Source organism: Pelodiscus sinensis, chromosome 13 (genome assembly GCF_052426305.1).
Source record: "Pelodiscus sinensis isolate ZL-2025 chromosome 13, ASM5242630v1, whole genome shotgun sequence".
NCBI classification, from domain to species: domain Eukaryota; kingdom Metazoa; phylum Chordata; order Testudines; family Trionychidae; genus Pelodiscus; species Pelodiscus sinensis.
Window position 1 is genome coordinate 21369887 of NC_143064.1, and position 23530 is coordinate 21393416.

A 23530-nucleotide genomic window follows, 5' to 3' on the forward strand; every position below is an offset into this window, starting at 1 on the left:
CATATATCTGTAAAATCCACATGAAGTCAATGGAAGTACTCGGCATGCACAAAGTTAAGCACAAGTGCCTAAGGGGCCAGGTCCTTGGTCTTACATCAATTTGTGAGGATATGTGATTATATTAAATCAACATGTGACAATGTGCTCAACTTCTTAAAAACTAACTTTAGATAATCTGATTAAACAGGCTTCAGATAGTTTACAGATAAAACATACATTAGTTTTGTTAAATAAAGATCAACAGCATTTTTTACTTAATAAAAAAGAATTTGGATCAAAATTTTCCTCTACAGCCAACATTACAGCATTTTGCCAATGCACAAGAGGCAGAAAATTACACTGACTTGGAATTTTCTAGGGGTATAATCATAGCCAAGATGGAAGATAGCAGCCAAATGCAAAGAAAAAGCATAAATGATTTTTTTTAAATTGTATTTTATGACATTGAAGGTACCAAGGCAGGTAGGTAAGAGTGTTTTAATGAAACCTGAATTGGCTCATCTTAAAGTAAAATAATCTGCATGTCAACATCTAAATATTTTTGCAATTCTTTTAGCTGTCCCAAGCTATAGCATTATATTCATATGGCATAGACTGAACACTTCTCAAACTATAGTCTATGGCTTGACATCATCTGGTTGTCCTATATTAAGCACTTGTTCCAACATCCTTGCTTTTAATAAGGGGCCAGGGCTTGAAGAAAGGGTCAGGGAAGCAGAGAATTTGGTCTCATATTGGTAGAATGAACCTAGGGGTAGTTAGTGTTTGGAACAGGGATAAAAACTGTGTGTATTGGGACAGCGGAAGGATGTGGCAGAGGAGGGATATAAGGAATATCATTGGCAAGAGAATAGAAACAACTAAGGCAAGAAGACAGAGAAGCAGGAAGTCCACTGAAATGCACTGCCCTGTGAATAGGGGCAAGTTATGGACTATAGCCATTGGACACACAACCCTATGAATGAGGGAGAGTTACTGACCCTTACCATTGAACTGCACTTCGCTGTGAATAGGGGAGAGTTATTAACTCTAGCGATTGGACTACACTACCCCACAAATAGGGGCAAATTCCCTGACTCTGGCTATTTGACCACCCTGCCCTGCGGACTAGGGAGAGTTTATTGACTTTGGCAGATAGGCCACTCAGGGAAAGAACTGTTGGCATAGCTATAGGCACAGATTGGGGGAAAAAAGCAGAAAATTATACGGGCGCACTCACCCCGCACTGGGCGGGGTCATCCCCATCCGCGTCACAGGAGGTCAGCAAAGATAGGAGTAGGAGGGAAAATAAAAAGAAAAACAAGAGGAGTGCACTGCATTTTCTGGAAAAGCAAACAAAATTACTTATTTGTATTTCACTACTAGGAACGTACAAATACCAGTCCTTCAGACAGACTCTAGACATGTCCTTGTTTCAGTCTTTCCTACAGGCAATTTGTCACATGGATGACTGATTGCAATGGGGTCATAATGAGATGGGGAGATATACACAAGACAGTCTGTATTAAGAAGAGTTGCATACCTATATTCTAGCCCCTGACTGTACAATTGAAGTATAATCTGGCTTCACATTTCAGGAAAAATCTGTTCACAGAAATTCTAGCAAAAGATGTGTACCATATTTGTTATCAAGACTTCAATAGTACTGTAGAAAACCTACTACAGTAAAGCATAGCTCTCTCTCTTTCTACATCTGTCTAGAGCTCAGTTAACAGGCAGGTGCTTCATCCAGTCTAACAATATCCTGAGGAAATAAATCCTTTGAATAAATACATCTAAACCAGCTGCTACTGCCTCATGAATGCTTGGGTAGGCTGCACTGACTTTTTTTTTCCTAATCCAATGTCCTTTGGTCATTTTCCTTCCAAGATTACCACAGCTAGTCCGGTCAAAGTCAACCTGGTTTTGCATTGTTATTTTCTAACAAAAAAACTCAAACAAACCAACAAGGTAGTCACTGCCTTTTAAGAATGGAGCACTGTCTCTCACACAACTAATCTATAAAGTTTAAGAATCAGGAGATTGCAAAGTGAATGTGCCAAGTACTATTTTTTTCTAAAGAAACAGGCAAGATTAATACAGCTTACTTATATCCAGAAACAGTCCAGAATGCTGAAATGGCTGCATGAAAAGAGATCCCAGAAATATTTGTTGTTGCAATCACTGAAAATGAAGCTAAATTATAACCTTGGGGATATACCACCACAAAGTTCATTATGAGCTTTGAAAACCTTCTTACACTCCCCATCCACTTTCCATAGCCAACTCCTTCTTTGTGAGATAGTTACCTCTCCCTTGCCACCTTTCCTCACCAAGCCCTAAAATATTTAAAAAACCTCAAGGTATTTCAATTTTCAAGCCGTCTAAGCAGCAACCATTACTTAGAGGGCCTTTTCCTATGCTATGAAGTTTAGAGTTCATGAGACCATCGAAACATACAAAGTGCCTTTGAAGACACCACCATGGAATTTTAGAATGGTAGATGGCAACAACTGTCCTATTAAATACTGTATTACCAGTTTAGATGGTGACAGCATCTGCCATTAATGTCCCTTCAAATCACATGGCAAACTTTGAAGAGAAAACATGGAATTCCCTAGATAACGCTCTCATCTCTCAGATTATTGGAGCAATTGTTCAAAACTAATTAGTTACAATGTTGTGTGTCTGGGACCATGTTGGATCCTTTTACATCCCCCAAATAATTCAGTCACTGCAAAGCTGAAAGGGCACTGAGACTTTCAGAGCACTAAACAAGGTGATCTGCCACTAGTGAAATCTTTTGCCTCTTTTTATTAGGTTGGCAAGAGTTCACCTTCTACTGATGACAAACTGAGGAGGCAGCTGAAGATATCTCTTACTCTGCAGTTTATTAATTTTGCTTTTTGATGAACTTGAGATAGACAGCTCTTTGCTTTTTTGCTATTTTCTCAGATTTTTAAGGTGGTCTGCCACTGGGGTCAGACCTCCAGTCCAACACAGGACACAGTATTTCCCCCAATTACCACTATACTGAGACCAGTTACTTGCAGAAAGCATGACTTTGTTAAGGAAGGCAACTAGCCTTGATTTGAATATATCAAGGAAATTATTTGGTTTGAGCAGCATCACAATCTTCCCTTGCTCAAACAAGTCAGAATAATATTCTAACTGGAGCACAGCATTTTATATCCCTTTTGTCTTAGGGTAGAGATTCATTAGCTGCATTATGCTAAGTTATACTGTAAGGAATTTAGAATTCAAAGCAGCAAATACAATGATTTACTCAAATACTTTCTGAGTTATCTTTTTTGGCCAAATGGGAGATTTCTTCTAAAATTAACTGATATGGCTGCTTTAAAATCATGGGGAAACCTGTATATAAATTACTGTTGAATGCCAAAGGAGTTAATGGACCCCTGGAAAGTCACTCACAGAAGTATATCTAGACAGTATGAATGTACCCTGAGTCCTGCCTATGATGAGAGTTCAAATTTGAATCTGGATGTTCCTAGTTCCATCACAAATTGTCAGGGAAAATGGGAGAATCATTGGTTGAAGTTTAATAAGCCATCTAATGCAGGTGGTCACAACAGACTGCCATTCTGGCCTTCATTTCTGAATCTATTAAGGCCTTGCCTGCTGCTAAGGCCTCTTACAGACAGATTTTTTTTATATACAATGTAAACTAAACAAATACGCAGGAAAAGGATAATAAATTAATTACTCTCCATACAACATCCACCTACTTTTTACCTGCTTAGTTGTATATTTCCCTTTGTTTGCCTGACTCATTTGAAAACTGATGCTGGTTTTAGGATACCTTGAGACCACAAAGCCACAACTAAACTTCCTAAGTGTTACCAACCAGAGGCCATCAAAGGTTCTCGCAATACTGTGCCTAACTCAAAACACAAGTCTGTCAAAATTATCTACTGCAGACCTTATGAGACCATGGTTCTAAGATAGCGAGCTGATTACTTATTACTGGATCTCCTTATCTCCAGTTGTCAAATGTCATTAAAAAGACAGCTAAAACACAATAAATATTTAACTAATTACTTATCAATGTAAGGAATTGTTGCAAATACCATAAGAATGTTAGGTAATTGCAAATGGGGGGAAGAGTTGATTCCAGAATAGTCTACTGAAGTGTGTCAGCCACAAGAAGCTTGAAAACCCATTGTAATTCCTGCACTTTTGATTAACAATAGCCTTGTGGCTGAAATATAATCGTGGGAGTCCATAAATCAAGATTTTAACCCTGGCTGTGCTAATAAATTGGCTGTGTGGCCAGAGACAATTAATTCCTTTCCCCTTAGTCAATATTTTCACTAATAAAAGTATAAAGGAATATTATCTTACTCCATGGAGATGTTCTGAAACTTGATTTCTCAGAATCCATAAAAAACTTGGTGTGAAGGCAGGGTGCTATTACAAGTATCAACTGATATATATGTTGAAGGAAAACTTATCGCAGTCAAGTTACAGCAGAATTCCAGATGTTCCTATAGTTCAGCCAAGACATACCACAGTACAATGTCTGTGTAAGTTACTATTAATACCCAAGCACTCTTCTTCTTAAACTTTTAGAGCGAAAAATCACCTAAAATTTACCTGTGACCTACATTCCATGCAATGTTACTGAAAGCATTTAGTCTGAAAGCAAAAAATAGTTCAAGTGAGATATTTTTAGTAATCAGTCAGCTATTGCTGCAAAAGTGAACGAGCCAAGGATTTGTCACACTTCCACCAGCAAGTGTTTACATTTAAAAAAATCAATATTCTTTCAGTATAAGGAAACAATTCATGGAAGTTGCCATTCTATTACATGTATGTGCATATTTACGGTGTTTATATTTTTTTACATTTTTACAATGTATTTAGGTTCAGCAGAGTTTGATTTTTATAATTTTGACTATCAATCTTTTATTCATTTAAATGTTCATGGTTGGGGGAAATAGGGGGGGGGGATCAGACAATTTATTTAATGACAGATATGTCCATTAAAAACTAAACTTTATGAACTTAACACAAGTTTTTGACATTGCCCAAATTACAAAATAACCAGGAAATATACTTAAAATCAACAAATTACACCTGTATTTACTATTCATTTGTTAGTCCACTTGTAGCAAGCCTGATTCAAAAGTCTAAATCAACCAGAAGTCTGGGTCCCCTGGGAAGGTGGGGAGCATGAGCAGGTTTCAGGGGTCTGCTAAAAAGAGCTGGCATTGACTTGCTGCATATGGCTGAAGCCCAAGGCCCCAACCCCTGCCACCCACTGCTGAAGCTGAACCACCTGTGACTTGGGGCCCTGGGCATTTATCCTGTTTGCTACCCCTTAATGCTGAGCCTGGTTTTTATATGCAGTTTGTTGTGGCACAAATGGGCAGTAGAATTTTTATAGCATGTTTGGAGTGCCACAGAAAGAAAAAGCTTGAGAATTCCAAGTCTAAATCATTGGATTTTGACACCAAGTTCTAAAGCAGCATTTTTCTCTTTAGAACCCGTAATCTTCAGTTATTAATGGAAATATTTTTCATGGGTTTGTGTGCAATTTACCAATAAATATCTAATCTTCCAAGCCCACATATATTAATGCATTGTCTCCAATGAATGGGATTATTTTGTGTATATCGGTCTGAGTACCCAATTTAGACATGTTCTAGCTCAAAGAAAAATTGAATTGTTTTCTGACTATATTGTCTATGAAAGGAAAGGGAAATATATATATGGGCTGTCAAGCTGTGTTTGTTTTATTGTCTGAACTGTTTCTGCTTGGTGTCTGCTCCATAGATATTAAAGTACTGTGAAATATTCCTTGCTTGCTGATTTTTATCCAGAATGGAAACTAGGCTTTTGTCTTCACTAGAGAATTCTTGTCAGGATATTTTTCTCCTCCAATCTCTCTCCGACAAATAGACTGGCAAAATGGAGCATACTCCAAATACAAACTGTGCTCACATTTAGGGTTGGTCTACACTTAAGATGGCATGTTGAGTACATATACTGCACTCCCATCTAGTACAGGTACAAATAACAGTGCAGACACTGTGGTACTGTCTTGGCAAATACTGCAAAGACATACCACAACCAAAGGGCAAATATCCTATACACCCAAGAGTGCCTCCCATGCCTACACTGCTGTTTTTAACAATGTAGTGTCCCACTGCCTCAACTTTCCCTGCCATAGCGAACAACTCTGGCACCAGAAAAAGGCTACAGTAGGGGAGCAGGCAGGGGGATACTGAGCTCCTCACTGTTACTGCAGGGCTACTCAACATGCGGCCCGCAGCCTATTTATTTGCGGCCTGTGGTGCAGTTTGGAAGTACACGCGGCTCAATATGTAGCCCATGGGTGGGAGCCAAAACAAAAAAGTAGTAAATATAATGGTCTTCTGTTGCTATGAATTTTAGTAGTTAAATTCCTGGACTGTCATTGCTCATTAAAAGTGCTGTCATATGGGTGGAAATCGGGTAAATATTAATATCAGCAAAACTGACTTAAATGGGGCCTGTGTGTTGTGTAGTCTTGCCTTCATCTTTGTATTCATGCCTGTCAGTGTGAACAAAGCTATGTGCATATATTTCCATATATATTTGCATGTATATGCAATCACACTTGTGGCCCTCAGCATGTGCTAGGAGTATCATTGTGGACCCCAGGTGTTCCAAAGTTGAGTAGCCCTGCCCTACTGCTTTCCCGTTTGCCTGAGCGTCTCCTCGCCAGCAGTGGGGAGCTCTTAGAGCCTTCCCCCACTGCCTCGCCCATCAGAACCTTTTTACTGTTATGTGTAGTTATAATCTGCCTCTTCTGGGGTTTACAAGAAATAAATAAAGGAGCACCTCTATTCCAGCAACTGTCATAAGAACATAAGAATGGCCATACTGGGTCAGACCAAAGGTCCATCCAGACCAGTAACCTGTCTGCCGACAGTGGTCAATGCCAGGTGTCCTTGAGGGAGTGAATCGAACAGGTAATGATCAAGCGATCTCTCTCCTGCCATGCATCTCCACCCTCTGACAAACAGAGGTTAGAGACACCATTCATTACCCATCCTGGCTAATAGCCATTTATGGACTTAACCTCCATGAATTTATCTAGTTCTCTTTTAAACCCTGTTATAGTACTAGCCTTCACAACATCCTCAGGCAAGGAGTTCCACAGATTGACTAAACGCTGTATGAAGAAGAACGTCCTTTTATTTGTTTTAAACCTGCTGCCCATTAGTTTCATTTGGTGGCCACTAGTTCTTATATTATGGGAACAAGTAAATAACTTTTCCTTATTCACTTTCTCCACACCACTCATGATTTTATATACCTCTATCATATCCCCACTTAGTTTCCTCTTTTCCAAGCTGAAGAGTGGCAGTCTTTTTAATCTCTCCTCACATGGGACCCGTTCCAAACCCTTAATCATTTTAGTTGCCCTTCTCTGAACCTTTTCTAATGAAAGTAAATCTTTTTTGAGATGAGACCACATCTGTACGCATATTCTGGATGTGGGCGTACCATGGATTTATATAAGGGTAATAAGATATTCTCCGTTTCATTCTCTATCCCTTTTTTAAATGATTACTAACATCCTATTTGCTTTTTTGACTGCCGTTGCACACTGCGTGGATGACTTCAGAGAACTATCCACGATGACTCCAAGATCTCTTTCCTGATTAGTTGTAGCTAAATTAGCCCCCATCATATTATATGTATAGTTGGGGTTATTTTTTCCCACGTGCATTACTTTACATTTATCCATATTACATTTCATTTGCCATTTTGTTGCCCAGTCACTTAGTTCGATGAAGTCTTTTTGAAGTTCTTCACAGTCTGCTTTGGTCTTAACTACCTTGAGCAGTTTAGTATCGTCTGCAAACTTTACCACCTCACTGTTTACCCCTTTTTCCAGATCATTCATTGTCATTATTCACCAATAAACAATGAATAGGACATGCAGGTGAATGACTAATGGTCATGTGAGATGGGTTTAAATGGGAGGCTGCAACTTTATTCATTATATCTTGAAGAGGGGCACTACACAGAGAACTGGGGCAGGCACATATCAGGCATTTAATTAGTTCCAGTATGGTTTGTGGTAAAACTCCTGTAAGCCAAACACCAATTCAAGGCTAACACTCCTCAGTCTACCCCATGGACTCAGTTCAGTTGTGAAACTGAAGGGGGGTGGAGTGACAGACCCCTAAGGTTCGGGGAAACCTTGGTTGCCAGATTCCCTTAAGCACAAAGTACGACTGGGCAATCCTAGTCATCTTTACCTCTGAGAGCCAACCCTTCTATCTTTTCTCACACTGGACATAGGCCACAACTTGTGATGAGTCAGTAATCATAACAGCATTATAGAAGTCTCACATCTTATTGCTTCTAACCCAAATGTACTAAGGGGAGGCTGCAAGAAAGGAACCCCCCCCCACCAAACTTTGTGCCCATTTGGCCCAATGGGAACAATTCCTTACTGACTTCTAAAAACAGATGGACAGACATGCCACATAATAAGTGGCCTAATCGACAACTAAGGGGAGGAAAGCCAGGACAGCTAACCAGAGCGCAAGAGACTTTGTGAAGCCTGGGCTTAGTTCAAATAACCAAGGTCACACTGCAGCCAATTAACTGGCCCCATCCTGCTTTGGTATCCATACAATATATTTTTTAATGCAATGCTAATGCAAGACTAAAATGTTCTAGCTATAAACCATCCTAAAAATGGAGATGCAACAATCTAAAAATGGAACCCAGTACACCCACAAACCCTTTAAGGAGGACAGTGTGATGACAAGTGTATTTACTCTTTGCTTTTTCTGGCAAGACTAAAAGCTTAAACTATTCAAGATTTCCAATAACAGTAAAGAAAATGGAAAAGTAAAAACTTAAACTAGCACTGCATTTATATGTGCTAAACAGCTCTCCATGCCCCCCTGCCTTCCTCACAGTCTTTTTTCACATCCCTCCCAGAACACTGTGGATACCCTGATTTCCTAACAACTTACATCCAGCTTCAAAGACTACCAAGAGTCCTTCTGGACAATAACTTTTTTGGGGTCAAGGCCACTTGATGAAAAAATGTCACTGATTGGCTTTATTTCCTTTTTTAACACTATCTGCAGCAAAACATCCTTGTTTTTCTAATATATTATGACAAATTTATAGCACTTGAAAACCAATTATCTAGGGTATTTAAACTTTTTTCACTTGCAGACTCCTCAAACTATCAAACAGAGATGTGTACCCCTTCAGAAACCTTAGTCTGCAGATCCTAAGGGTCCACAGACCACAGGTTATAAACCACTATCAAAGAGTATGTCCACATGGCAAAGTTATTTCTAAATAACAGCTGTTATTTAGAAATAATTTTACTAGCGTCTACACAGCCAAACTGCTATTTTGAAATTAATTCGAAACAGCAGAGAGCCTATTTTGAATTTGGTAAACCTCATTCCACAAGGAATAATGCCAAATTCGAAATAGCTATTTCGAAATAAGTGCTATGTAGACACTTATATCGAAATAGGGGGCCTCCAGCCTTCCCAGGGTGCCCTGGTGGCCACTCCAGCCTCAACCAAGAACACTCCTCTCCCTCCCCCCTCCCGAGAGCCCTTAAAGGGGTTGACTCTGGCCACAGTGCCTGTGCCAGCTCCAAGCCTGCCAGCCCAGAGCCAGCAGTCCCTGCCCCTGACCCAGTGGCCCCAAAACATGAGCCAGCAAGCCACTGGAGCCAGTCCTCCACCACTCCCCAGGAGTAGTCTGCCAGCTCCCAGGAATCTTCCAGGGCAGAGAAAAGGCAGGCACCTTCCTGGTCCATGGAGGAGATCATGGACCTTATTCAGGTTTGGGGGGATGCCCCCAACGTCCATGATCTCCACACTAGACAGAGGAACACGGACGTCTATGGCAGGATAGCTGCCAGCCTGGCCACCAAAGGCCACATGCAAACCCAGGAGCTGGTTTGCATGACAATCAAGTCAGTCCAGTGAGACCTCCCAACCCTGAGCTTCTCCTCCCCCTTATTTCCCCCTTTCAGTTTCCCCCTCCCCCCTCTCTTCTCCCCTCTCCTGCCTCCTTTCTCCAGTCTCACCAGAGTTTCATTCCCCTCTCCCTGCCCCCAGTTTTGTTAAATAAAGAGAGTTTGTGTTCATGAAAATATATGTATTTTATTTGACATCAGAAAGGAGAGTTAGGGAGGGGTAAGTGGAAGGACATGAGGGAGTGGGGCAGACCAGGAAGGCTCTTAGTGTTCCTCAGGGTGGAAACTCTCCTGCAGGGCCTCCTGCATACTGACAGCCCCCCCTCGATGGACATCCCGGATGGCAGCCTGCAGAAAGTGCAGCCAGCCTCGCAGCTCTGGCACCATGTTGCAGAGTGCTGTGGTGTCCCGAGTGAGGGCAACTAGAGCATGCAGAGACAAAATGCTTTGCTATCCCTCATCGAGGTAGGCAAGCAAGCAGGGAAAGCTGAGAACCGGCTGTCTGGGCGGGGAGGGCGGGGGGTCCCTTTAAGCACAGGCCTCAGATAGCCTCAGCAGCAGCCACACAAAGTAACTCCTGACCTGATGCTCTGCCGGACCTGGTTCCGGCTGGCCTTAGATGCGATTCAGCGTCCATTCAGTGTGGATGCGCTATTTCAAAATAGCAAAACGCTATTTCGAAATGCATTTTGTGTGTAGACACGTTATTTTGAAATAACTTATTTTGAATTAACTATTTTGAAATAAGATATTTCGAAATAACACTGTAGTGTAGACATACTCTTAGATAGCAATGTTCTTATGGAGAGTGAATAGACCCTGAACAGTTTTGACCTCAGTTTCTTGACATTAACTACAGTCCCTATTGCAACAGTGAAAATGGAATGAAGGCACTGGGTAGTTGCCATCTAATAATCAGAGAATATTAACAGACAATGAACACACAACACAAACCTTATGGAGATCTAGCCTCCATCAGTGTCATCTTCGGTAGAGGTTCCCCTATTACAAGGGGAAAACACAAAAAAGCCATTTGGTTTATGAATAAGCACTAAAGAATCACAGCCACATAACCTTGCAAAATTGGACCTCCTTGGAACAATAGGAGCCAGAAATTTGCCTTTGTTCCTGTTTAAGCACTATTTTAAGGTAGACCTGCACCAAATATTTCATATCCCTGAAAAATTTAGGTCACTTTTAGTTTAACCATTAAAATATTACACACTTCGCAATTCTGCAAACTTTGATTTCAAATTATTACTAAAGGAAAAAACTGTTTTTTCAGTCATCCTTTGCATTGACTTACGAAGGTTGCGACTCCTTTGAATGTTGCAATTATATTTCATACATACATTGGGGATTTTCTCCTTTACTCCAACAGTATTTAGAATCATTATACTGCAGTTTTCCTTTAAATCATTATGTATCTGAGTTCATCAATAGACTAAAAGTGCACTGTTTATATACTAATTTGTTAGTAACTACTGCTTATCTTATCAGCTAATCTTAAAGGCTCAGAAAACAACTATTATCTTAAGACCTAATTTAACCAGGGCCAATCAGAAATTACAGGATCAAATCATTCTTGAACTACCAGTATCTCCTTCCTGACTGAGGCCACAATACTTATTAAGAGACCAGTTCTGGAATTTGTTGACACTCATTTCAGTCAGGTGACCACCAAATAATAGCAGAGTTGCACAAGAGGGCTGTCTGTGCTGGTTGCGGGGTTAGGGAGAGTAATGAGATTTTTATGTGAAGATCTGATGAGAAGTGGGGTAGCAACCTACAATGAAGAGAGTAGATAAAAGTTCTGTATACTCTATGTCCCAGACATCCCTTGATTGGACAATTTCACATTCCAATTTCAGGCCCTGCAAGAAAATACCCTCTTTTTGCATTCCTCTTCCCGCCTCTTACAAAAAGTCTAAGCAGTTTTGTATCAATTATTTTAAGAGCATCTGTTGCATATGGTCTTGTTATCCTTTACAGTTCACTTTTTTAACAATATACACCCCACGTAGTGACAAAAATCCAATAATTTAGAAACGATTTTACTTCAAGTTATTTACGTTAATTCAGTACTTTGAAAAGTATATGACATTCCTGGAAGCTTGAAGTTAGGTGACAAACATTTTACTTTACCTTATCCATAATATAGCAAAACCAACACAACTATAGAAAAAATGGATTCTATTCCTTCTGAATCAGCGGTATTGTTTAATCTAAATTTACTTCAGTTACAAGATAAGGCATTTGAGGAATCTTACCAAGAACAAGGTTTCACAAGGGTAATTGAGCACAGAACTTGGCTTGTAGAACATGTTTCTAATGACAACACAGGAGAATAACTTAACTATAAGATAGCAGGTTGAGTATGCAGGCCTGGCATTTGGAAAACTGTTTTACTTGTAAAATAAGCATATTTATTTATTGTCTTAAGGGTCATCAAATAAAGGAAACCCACAATGGCATTTTCAAGACTTCGGAGCAGAATCAAACTTTAGCCTTGTCTATGTTTAAGTCCATTCTGATGCTGCCAGCACACATGCGAGTTTATAATTGAGTGTTTCTAGCACTACTGGAACTGCACTTGTTCAAAGCAAGTCTTATAACCATTGCACCATCTAAAGAGACATTCTGCAGCATTTATGCTTATGAATATATGAGTTATTTTACTATACAGAACTTAGCAAGCAGTCTTAAAGCTTTTTTTGTAAATGTTCATGCAATACTGATCCTATTTATTACAAAATACACACTACTCTTTAAACACTAAAAAACACACCTCCCCAACTGTGTTTGGAACCATATGTACAAAATACAATGATAATACAATAATTGGAATAAGTGCTTTTAGAACAAGTTTACATGAGCCAGGATGGTTTGTTGACTGGTGAGAATGTTTCAAATTATAGTCATTCAACTGAATTAAAAAACAGTGCATTTCTCAGTCTTCATATTCCATTGAGCTTCCAGTTGGCTTCTCTGCTAAGACTGCCCACAGGCAAGCTGTTTTTATAGAAAACCACTAGGCCACTAGACACGACCACTAGAAACTCCTAGACAATCAAACTATTGTATAGATTCAACAGCTGTCAGACCAATCCTTTTGGATGATAGCTAATTATGGAGTCAAACTAGAGACCCATAAGTAAGAAACTGTCATATCTATCAAACCCTATGTATTATAAAGACTTCACAAAAATTTATAAAGAAATTAAATTAAGATTTAATTCCCAAGATACTAACAGAAGATGGGAGAGAATTCAAAATAAAAAGCTGTTCTTACCACTAGCATGTGGGCAGGTTTGCCTGGCAGGTGAAAGGCCTTAAGCCTTCTACAAGAGCAAAGTTCTCTTATTTTTAATTAAAAGCTTCAAAATACTTCTAGCCCACATGGCTGCAAAGATAACTTTCTAAGTGCGAACAGCATGCAAGCCAATGCAGTATCACTGGAGACTGCAGAGGCTGCTCCAACACCTTTGCTGATGAGCTTAAGGGCAACATGAAATTAAAACTTGAGTCAATTTCAGTTTCACTGTTCAGAATCACAGGTGCAGCAAGGAAACTATTACTCATTTCAGTTTCATATTGCTTCCTGAGAAAGCTATGAGCAATGGCAGACCTCCCACACCCACAGAGAAGGGAAGAGGAGGGTGGTACAGAGTAACAAAGATGCGAGAGAAGAGACGGTGTGGAATCAAATTGAAGATCCACCCTTCCCTTTGTAGCAGCCAGGAAGCTGTGGAGTGGCGAAAGGGAGAAGACATTTTCTTCCTTTCAGCATCTGGAGGACAGACCCCCACATTCACTGGCTCTGATAGCACCGGACTGAGTCCCCTGAGTAACCTGGCTGAAATCACAACATAAGATGTCTGGGCTTCTCACCTTAATACTTCCTTGGCTCCTCACTCTTTTTATGGATAGCAGGTGGATTCCTCTTTCTTGTAAATGTTTGTAATTTTATTCAAACCCTGGCTACGCTTAGGGCTACAGTTTGTTTTTCATTGATAGAAATAAAAATCCAATACCATAAAGCATGAAAAACCCTATAAGCAATCAGAATGTTAGTTTTTCTAAAAGACCTTCCCACTGGTGTCTTACCCCTGCTCACACTCTATTATCTTAGTGTCCACAACAAGTACTCTCAGAATATTAATGCAATGTGTATTGCCAGCCCTATACTATTCTAATTAAGTAATTTTGAATATGATGCATCCAAATGTAGTGATAAAGTGAGGAATACATTTGTAAACTAAAAGAAAGGAAGTACTATTCACTGTAGATATTACTGATTAGGTTGAGAAAAGTGCTGGTGAGCATGGGCTTCCCAAGTCGCTACATCTTCCCACGTGTTAGATCCCAACTGCCTCTCCTCCACTATCAGGTCAAGTATCTGGAGAAATCTTATGGTGCCAACTCTATGTGTCGCTTCTCACAAGAGAAAAAGTAGAAGCTTCATTGGGACTTCACTCCCCTGATCACTCTACCCCCTATCACCACCAGGCATCTTTAATACCTCCAATCTTGAATCCATCACTTTTCTAATTTTTTCAAGCAGCTATTGATTGTTAGTTTGTATTTGCCTCTGTCAGGCTTCTGAACGTCTGCTGCTTCAGACCCATATTTCTCCACCTGTTATTCTCCTTCTCACAATTCCTCCACCCAGTCCCCCATCTCTTCCTCACCTCTTTCCCATTCCTCCAACTCCCCAACCCACCCTTTCACTTCCATCCATATTTTTCTATTCATTTCCAGCAGGGGAGCAGACAGACAAGCTGGATCCTTGAGCAAGGTGGTGGAAGCCCAGCTCCGTGCTCCCAGAACACGGGGGCCTCAGGTGGAAGGGGCAGGGACAGGCAGCCCTCAGCACTGCCCACAGAGTACCATGCTGACTCCCCCAACCCTTAGAGCCACCCAGAGTACCACACACGGCACTCCAGCGGTGATTTAAAGGGCCCAGGACTCTGGGTGCTGCTGCTGATGCAGTAGCAGCAGTCTGGAGCTTCAGGCCCTTTACAACTTCCAGGCCCTGGGGCAGTTGACCTCTTTCAGAGCCTGGGACAGCTGACTCCCTTAACCCCATCATTATTCCCCCATCAGTGGGCATGATCTGCAGGCTCAAATCCATCTTCCTTTTCCCCACTTGTACCATCAGCCTCCGCTCACATAAAAACAAGCAAAGACCAGGACTAATATGCCATATGTCCATCACTGATCACTTTGGGGAGAAGGGATAGAAAATTTATACAATTCTGTTTTGTTTTTTAGATTGTAAATTCTGCAGGACAGAAGGTGTGCCCCTCCATGTGTTTATACAATGACCAGCACAATGGGGCCCTGGCTGAGGCCTGTAGGCACTGCAGTAATAAAAGCATTCAAAAATCCATCTCCTCCCAACCCAAAATAATAAAGCTATAGAAGATGGCATTTTAAGTAGGGCTATCGATTAATTGCACTGTTAACATAATACTGGTTGAAATGTATTAAATATTTTGGAGGTTTTTTCTACATTTTCAAATATATTAATGTCAATTATAACACAATACAAAGTAGATAGTGCTCAATATTTTAATTACAAATATTTGCACTGTAAAAGATAAAGAAATAGCACCTTTCACTTCACCTCATATAAGTAATTTAATACAAACTCTTTATCGTGAAAATTCAACTTACAAATGTAAAAATTTTTTGGTTAGATAACACTCAAACAAAACAATGTAAAACTTTAGAGCCCATAAATCCACACAGTCCTACTTCTTGTTCAGCCTATTGCTAAGACAAACAAGTTTGTTTAAGGGAGACACTGCTGCCTACTTCTTATTTACCATATCACCTGAAAGTGAGAGGGTTCATGTGACACTTTTATAGCTGGAGTTGCAAGGTATTTATGTGCTAGATATGTAAAATCTTCATATGCCCCTGAGTCCATCCATCACCATTCCAGAAGACATGCTTTCATGTTGATGATGCTCATTAACATTTTTTAAATTAAATTTGTGACTAAATCTGTATGTCTCCTATTCTGTTTTAAACTGCATTCTGCCATATAGTTCATGTGACTTCAATCTCCCAGCACGTTTGTTTTTAAGAATACTTTCACAGCAGATTTGAAAAAACACAAAGAAGGTAAGAATGTGAGATTTCTAAAAACAGCTATAGCTCGTGACCCAAGGTTTAACACACTTATATGGAAACTACAGAACCTGAACAACCAAAAAAGAAAATCAACCTTCTACTAGTGGCATCTGACTCAGATGATGAAAATGAACATGTGTTGATCTGCTCTGTTTTGATTTATCAAACAGAACCCGTCATCAGCATGGACATACATCCTCTGGAATGTAGGTTTGTTAGCTAGCGATTAAATGAATAGTCGTGTAACTGCATCAACTATTATCAGTTACATGACAATTCGACAGTCCCCAGAGGTGGGGTTGGCAGCCCCCACTCTTGAAGAGCCCCCTGCTGCCCTGCGCTGCTGCCTCTGATACACGGGGGGTCCAAGTTCCTTGGGGACAGAATCTGCTCAGCATCCCATAGAGCAGCATTCAGTGCCCCTTGTGAGGTGGGGGCAGGCAGCTCCCCCCTCGCATCAGCTCTTGCCTGCCCCGCCTCGCTGCCACTGTGGGAGGCAGAAAGGGGAGACAGGAGGCTCTGCGGAGCTGGCACATGAGGAAGGTTGACTTAAAAGCCAGCTCCCTACATGTATCAGCTCCCCCAACCCCACTGCTGCCTGTGATAGAGGCAGTGGAGAGTGGGGAGCAGCTTGCGTGAACCAATACATATGAGGAGCTGACTTGAAAGATGGCTTCCTGCTTGTACTGGCTCCCACCTCTCCCGCCCACCATCCTCTGCCTCCAATACAGAGACAGCAAAGGGGGGATGCAAGTTGTCAATAAGACTAATCGATAAGCCCAGACGTATCAGTTAATTGGGTATTTAACAACACTATGACACCCCTACTGGAATGATGTTTGAAGCCTGAAGCAATACATGAATCTTTAGAACATCTGGCACACAAATATCTTGTGACGATAGCTACAATGATGCTACGCAAACACCTGTGCTCACTTTCTGGTGATATTGTAAACAAGAAATAAGCTGCATTATCTTCTGTATATTATAATCAAACATGTTTCTCTGAGCGATTGGCTGAAGAAGAAGTAGGACTGAGTGGACTTTACTTTTTAATGTACTAATTTTTTTATGTAATTTTATATTTGTAAGTTCAACTTTCATAATTCTGCACTATAGTGCTCATATTAGATTAATTGAAAAATGCTGTTTCTTTTGTTTATTACAGTGGAAGTATTTGTAATAAAAATAAATATAAAGTGAGCACTGTGCACTTTGTATTGTGTTCTAATGGAAATCAATATATTTGAAAATGTAGAAAAAAAAACCAAAAATATTTAATTAATGATATTCTATTAAGTGTGATTATTGATACTATTAATCCCAATTAATTGTTAATCACTTGACAGCCCTAATTTTAAGTTTCAGAACTTGAATGATAGCTCATATTTAATCTATAAAGACTATTCAACAAATTTGTTATATGTACTCAATTTAAGATATGTACCACAAGAAACTTTGCAGCAACATCAGAAGCAACCAAGAATGAGTACCAGTGCCAGCATATTTTAAGTTATTAAATTAACATAGCCTATAACATTAGTACAATTAATAACTATGTATATTTACACTATACAACTGTTCAGATTTATACTCTGACATATTGTTAGACAAACTGTTTTTCCCCAATTGTACAATTATGAAGCAGAATAGAAACATCCACATTTTATAAACTTGTGAAAATTAACTGATCAATTCAGTGTCATTTTAAATTTTTAAAACTATTATCTCCCAGAGTATAACTCTCACCTAAAGAAAGGTACACTACTCTATCACATACTCAGATATACCTTAGAAAAATAATCCTTCTTCCTCAAATTAATTTGTCACTTAATTTATTAAAACAGTGTTACACTAGCAGGTGAGGCCTGTCGTTGATTAGTCAAAGTCATTTTAAGTAGATTACATTTATGGGAAAGTTCAAGAGATTAAATATATGTAATAGAATTTTTTATTAATGTGTTTGCAAAAGGGAGGTAAAAGAACAGTTTTAAATTTGTAGGATTTCAATTTCAATTATTCAATAAAATGAATAATGGTTACCATATATAGTCAACTTGAATCAGAAACTCGTACAGCTTCCACTACTCTTTCTATAACTAATTTGAATTATTCTGTGATTTGTAACAGTAAATTTTTGATTTGCACTAAAAGGACAGTTGAATAGGTAACTCAATTTTAATTTTGTTAGCAAACATATTTTATGAACTCTAATCATAATAGTCATGACTTTTTTCCCCAATGAAAACCAAAAATATAATTTAACTCAGCACATTCTGGTATAAAAAATAGTGCATTCAGCTAATTTCAGTGGCAGGGCTGTTTATACAAAATTTGGTAATCACGAAGTGTATTTTGTACAAACAAATCCTCAAATGAACTTTTCAAAATATATAGTAGATGGATTCTTTTGAGGACATGTGCAAGTCATTAAAATGAAATCTCTTTATGCTCTTTAAAAATTGAATATTTCAACAAAGAAAAATTCACAAACTGCCAAGTTGTTAAAATAAGGCCTGGTATATACATATAGAAGGGTAGCTGGCTTATCTACCACAAAAATTAGAAACTTCAGCTTTCCTTTGATAACTGCAATCTGTGCACTGTCTAAGAAGCAAGAACTGCCAATCTTCACCCTGGCTCCATACTGATTCAACATACAGATCTGATCAAGTTAATAAAGGGTACAGCTACACAGAAGGAAAACAAACGTACTCCCACCTCCCCCCACCTCAATGGCAGGAAATTTCCCCATTGGGCTTGCACTACAGAGTTTAAAAAAAAAAAAGCTGTACAGACATTCCTGCTCAGGCAGAGCCTAGCTCTGAAACTCTCCCTTCTCACTGAGAGAGCCTAAGAAAGTTGACCTGGGCTCTGAGACTCACTGCCACAGGGACTTTTTGTTTTGCAGTGTAGACATATCCAAAGACACCAGGAACACAGATAAATGAATGTCTTGCAACTCACACAAAGTGTTCTGCTGACATGCATAGGTCTATGAATGAGTTATAATCATTCCCAATCACAAACCACAGAAGTAGAAGTATTCCTAACACAAAGCAAGGCATTCAATCAAGAAGTTTGACAATATAATGTCCCAACTTCAAAGTTTAAATGGCATGAAGGTAATATATGCCTCATTCCCCTCCACCCCCATCCTCCAAAAGCACGTCCTGTCCTAGCTTGTAATTACAGCAAGATACTTGCAGACTCAAGAATCTGACCAGCACAGAACTAGTTTTAATTGCCACATTTAGGCACCTCTTGTGAATATTATTTATCTCTTTTGGATATACACTTTAAAACAGGTTTGACTGGAAACTGCTAGCTTTAGTTAGGAACATTACCTGCTATGGTTGGGGAAGACTTAGCCTCCAAAAACCTTGCAGAATATAAAGAAATTCAAATATAGCAGCTCTCATAATCACCTCACTGTAAAAGAAAAGAATGGAGGTCCATTCACTACAAATAGTTGCAAAAACATCTATTTGCTATATCCTTAAAATTAATTTCCCGCCCCAACGCCACTGGAAGTCTCCTTCGTTCATCTGTTTTTAAAAACTGAAAGGCAAATTTGATGACATGACAGTTTTGACAACTTTGAGCTACTCGCATTAGTATTGTCTTTGATGCAAGAAAGCAAGTAAGTTCAGAGACAACTTAGAACTTGCTTGACAAACTACAGTATGCTCCGCGCATATTAACACTTAAGATAGGTTCACAGGAACATGCCTTTTGTAAAGACTTCTGACTGGAGCTTACTGGACTAATATTCATTACTCCCACCTTTAGATTCCTTACCCATTTTTCCCTTAAAGGAAAAGCTACACTTATTGTGAAAACAAAATACTTTTTTTTTCTTTCAGTTGATTAGTATTTCTGCCGCAGCTCCCCAAAATCACATAATTCAAGCAAAAAGTCAGTATTTTAGCAGAAAAATAGGTTCCACTAAACTCTTATCTGAAACAGTCAACCAAGGCATTTATGAAGACAGGTAGTAGAGGCAATCCTTAAAGGTCAAAGCTCTACCAGAAGCAGTTAGTCAAAATCAAGAAGGTTTAGCAAATTTCAGATTAATTTTCTGCTTATGGGGCATTGTTACTTAATTCACATTAATCTGAAATATTTACAGCAACCGGCAGGAGATTTGGAACTACTCACACTCAATTGTACTACTAATATGTCCAGCTGCCAGCCATTTGAAGGACACACTACAGCTCAGGTTCAGCCAGTATACAAGTTGAACGTCTCTTGTTCAGAACCCTTGGACTTGATTGGTGCAGAACCAGAGGATTTGCCATGGGAGCTCAATATTGTCCAAGAGCTTACCAACCCTTCCATTGATTACTGGGCTCTTAGTAGAAATTTAGGAGTAAATTAGAGCATAGAACACTGAGACCCAGGACAGATGGCTGTAAACAAACTTTGTGGGGCCATGGGAAACTTGGCCACACCCATAACAACTGGACATCCAGCTAACTGGAACCATGGATATTACCAGACCAGAGAGTGCTGGGCTAGAGAGTTACAACCTATTCTATTCTTTCAGAAAACATACCTGTATACTTTTCATGTTAACTTAAATATGAAGACTTCATCACATTCAATAACTCTACAACATAATATTAGGTCAAAAGATACCTGAATCTACAAATATTAGACCAAAGAAAAACACATTTTGAAGTGTAAAAAACAAGGTACCTTAAAAACTAACATATATTTGGGCATAAGCTTTTGTGGGTCAAAACGACTTTGTCAGATGCATGGAGAAACACTAACGCACTTAACATACATCAACACGGCTGTCTCTCTGAGATTTTTAAGTGTGTAATTATGTTTATAAATGTTTAAAAATAGGATCAGTGGCATTTTAAAATCAGACTAGATAAAGATATAAAACTAAACTTAAAAAATCTCCTCAGTAGAGACAACCTCTCAAGAATGAGAATTCATTTTAGCCTTGGAGTAAATTAATTTCATGCATCATAAAATAATATAATTTAGGTTGGTAGTAGAAAATAGAAAGCTTCCACTGGGACAATGCTTCAGTGGCATACAGAGAACAAGTGCTAAAGTTACATTTAAGTCAACTGGCATTAATAAACATATTACTTCCACAGAATAGGTTCCATCTTTCAGTATGCCCTCTCTGAGTTGCACCTAAAAAGTTCCTGTTGGTCCACTCTAGTGTTTTTAAATACATTTTACATATTTTGTCAGTTAATGCCAAACACAGTCTAGGACAGGGGTGGCCAACCCATTAAACGAAGAGAGACTGAATTGTTTAGGGGAAGGAAGAAAAAAATAAAAGGACGTCGCCCTTTTAAAAACCACGGGCAGGATTTTTGGCCACATCAGGCTCCCATCAGCCACCACCATCTTGACACGCCAAACGGCTCCCCTGCACCAGTGAGCACAGGGAGCCGGAGGCCGATTGTAGGGGCACATGGGGTGGCTTCACGAGCCATAGGGGAGGCTTTGCGAGCCGCACTTTCAGGGGTGAAGAGCTTCATTCAGCTTGCGAGCCACAGGTTGGCTACCTCTGGTCTAAGATATGAGTTTTTTAAATTAATACATGATTGGTAAAATTATGAAAGCACTAATTGCATGTTCATAGCAGTTTTTGCTTAGCAAATGCAATTCTTTACTGACATAAATTTGACCTCTTTACAAATGTTCACTTTAAAGAGTCCTGACACCCATACTCCTGTGGAATCAGCTCGTTTTTCACGGGACTACTCATAATGTTGCAGTGTTGTACCATTCAACACTGTATGATTTTTGTCAAATAATTCTCCAAATACACAGCACTGACATTAAGCAAAAAGACTACAGAGCTTCCTAACAAATCTTGAAACACTGCTTCCAAACTAGACAGACACTTTCAAACTCCACAGTGACAAATACAAAAGCCAACACTTCCTCATCTATAATTATAAATATAAAATCTTCAATAAGAATTATTTTAAATGATTGAATGTTTGACAAATACACCAAGCTGGAAACACAGGAAAATACCAGTCTGCATATTAAGTTTTCATGCACTACAACTGATAAAGTTTGTGCATGACAGTCCAATCTTTAATGTGTCGCTAGTGGGGTAATACAGTAATATATAGGAATAAAGAACTTTATTCTGAAAAGTATACCATTACTTTGTGTAGAAGATACACATCACCTCAGAGTAACATGTGATTCAACACATAGTATACTGCAACAGGTCTGCCACAAAACTTTAAAACTTTAAAAACCCAGCAATTTCACAAGAATGTAAATGTAGGCTTTTGTTACATTATATAATAAACCTCAGAATTCCTAAGCAAATCCTAAACAAATTCCAATTCAATTGTTACACCGGAAAGCAGCTCAAACAAAGCTTAGTCTGAAGAACAAACCCAGCAGGCAAAATTATTTTCCCAGTATTTAATTTGCACATCAATTAATCAAAGTTTCTAAAGGACAAACGTCTTGTTAAATCTTTATCCCACAACAATGGAAAGTCAACAATTTCCATAATCTATTTTACTTCAGAATAAGCAGCAATTAAACTGCAATAGCCAACCTTCTTTTAATGGATTATCAAAGTAATCTATATAAACTCCTTGATAAAGAGGTTATTGTGGCTACAAGGCTATCTATACTTCTGTCCCCCTTCTTGTCTCTCTGTACATCTACTCACGTGTCATACCACTTGCTTATACCTATCCCAGGGTATGTCTACACTACCCCCCTAGTTCGAACTAGGGGGGGTAATGTAGTCATACGGAGTTGCAAATGAAGCCCGGGATTTGAATTTCCCGGGCTTCATTTGCATAAAGCCGGCCGGTGCCATTTTTAAATGCCGCTAGTTCGGACCCCGTGCCGTGCGGCTACACGCGGCACGGACTAGCTAGTTCGGATTAGACTTCCTAATCCGAACTAGCTGTACACCTCGTTCCATGAGGCGTACAGCTAGTTCGGATTAGGAAGCCTAATCCGAACTAGCTAGTCCGTGCCGCGTGTAGCCGCACGGCACGGGGTCCAAACTAGCTGCATTTAAAAATAGCGCCGGCCGGCTTTATGCAAATGAAGCCCGGGAAATTCAAATCCCGCGCTTCATTTGCAACTCCGTATGACTACATTACCCCCCCTAGTTCAAACTAGGGGAGAAGTGTAGACATACCCCCAGAGTACAATTCTCTCACAAGGAACTTTTGCACAGAGCTTGGTTAATTAACTGTGCTTACCCAGCAGGTCCAACTGGCTCCAGCAATTACTGTTCTTCTCTTCAGGAATCTGACCAGTGGCGTATATTGTGACCAAACAGCCTTCTTAAAACCAAAGTATTGTTTATTTTAATATAGGAACAAAGCATTTAGCAAAAAAGGGTTTAAAACAAAGTCTACATGCATGTCTGTCTTACCTTATGTCTTCCCATCCCCGATGGGG

The 23530-nt window shown here is 39.5% G+C and overlaps 1 protein-coding gene across 5 annotated transcripts in view; it reads right to left on the bottom strand.

The window, feature by feature from the left end:
* The window catches only part of AMMECR1 (AMMECR nuclear protein 1), a 157290-nt gene that overhangs the window by 56642 nt on the left and 77118 nt on the right, over window positions 1-23530 (bottom strand). The window lies entirely within an intron of this gene.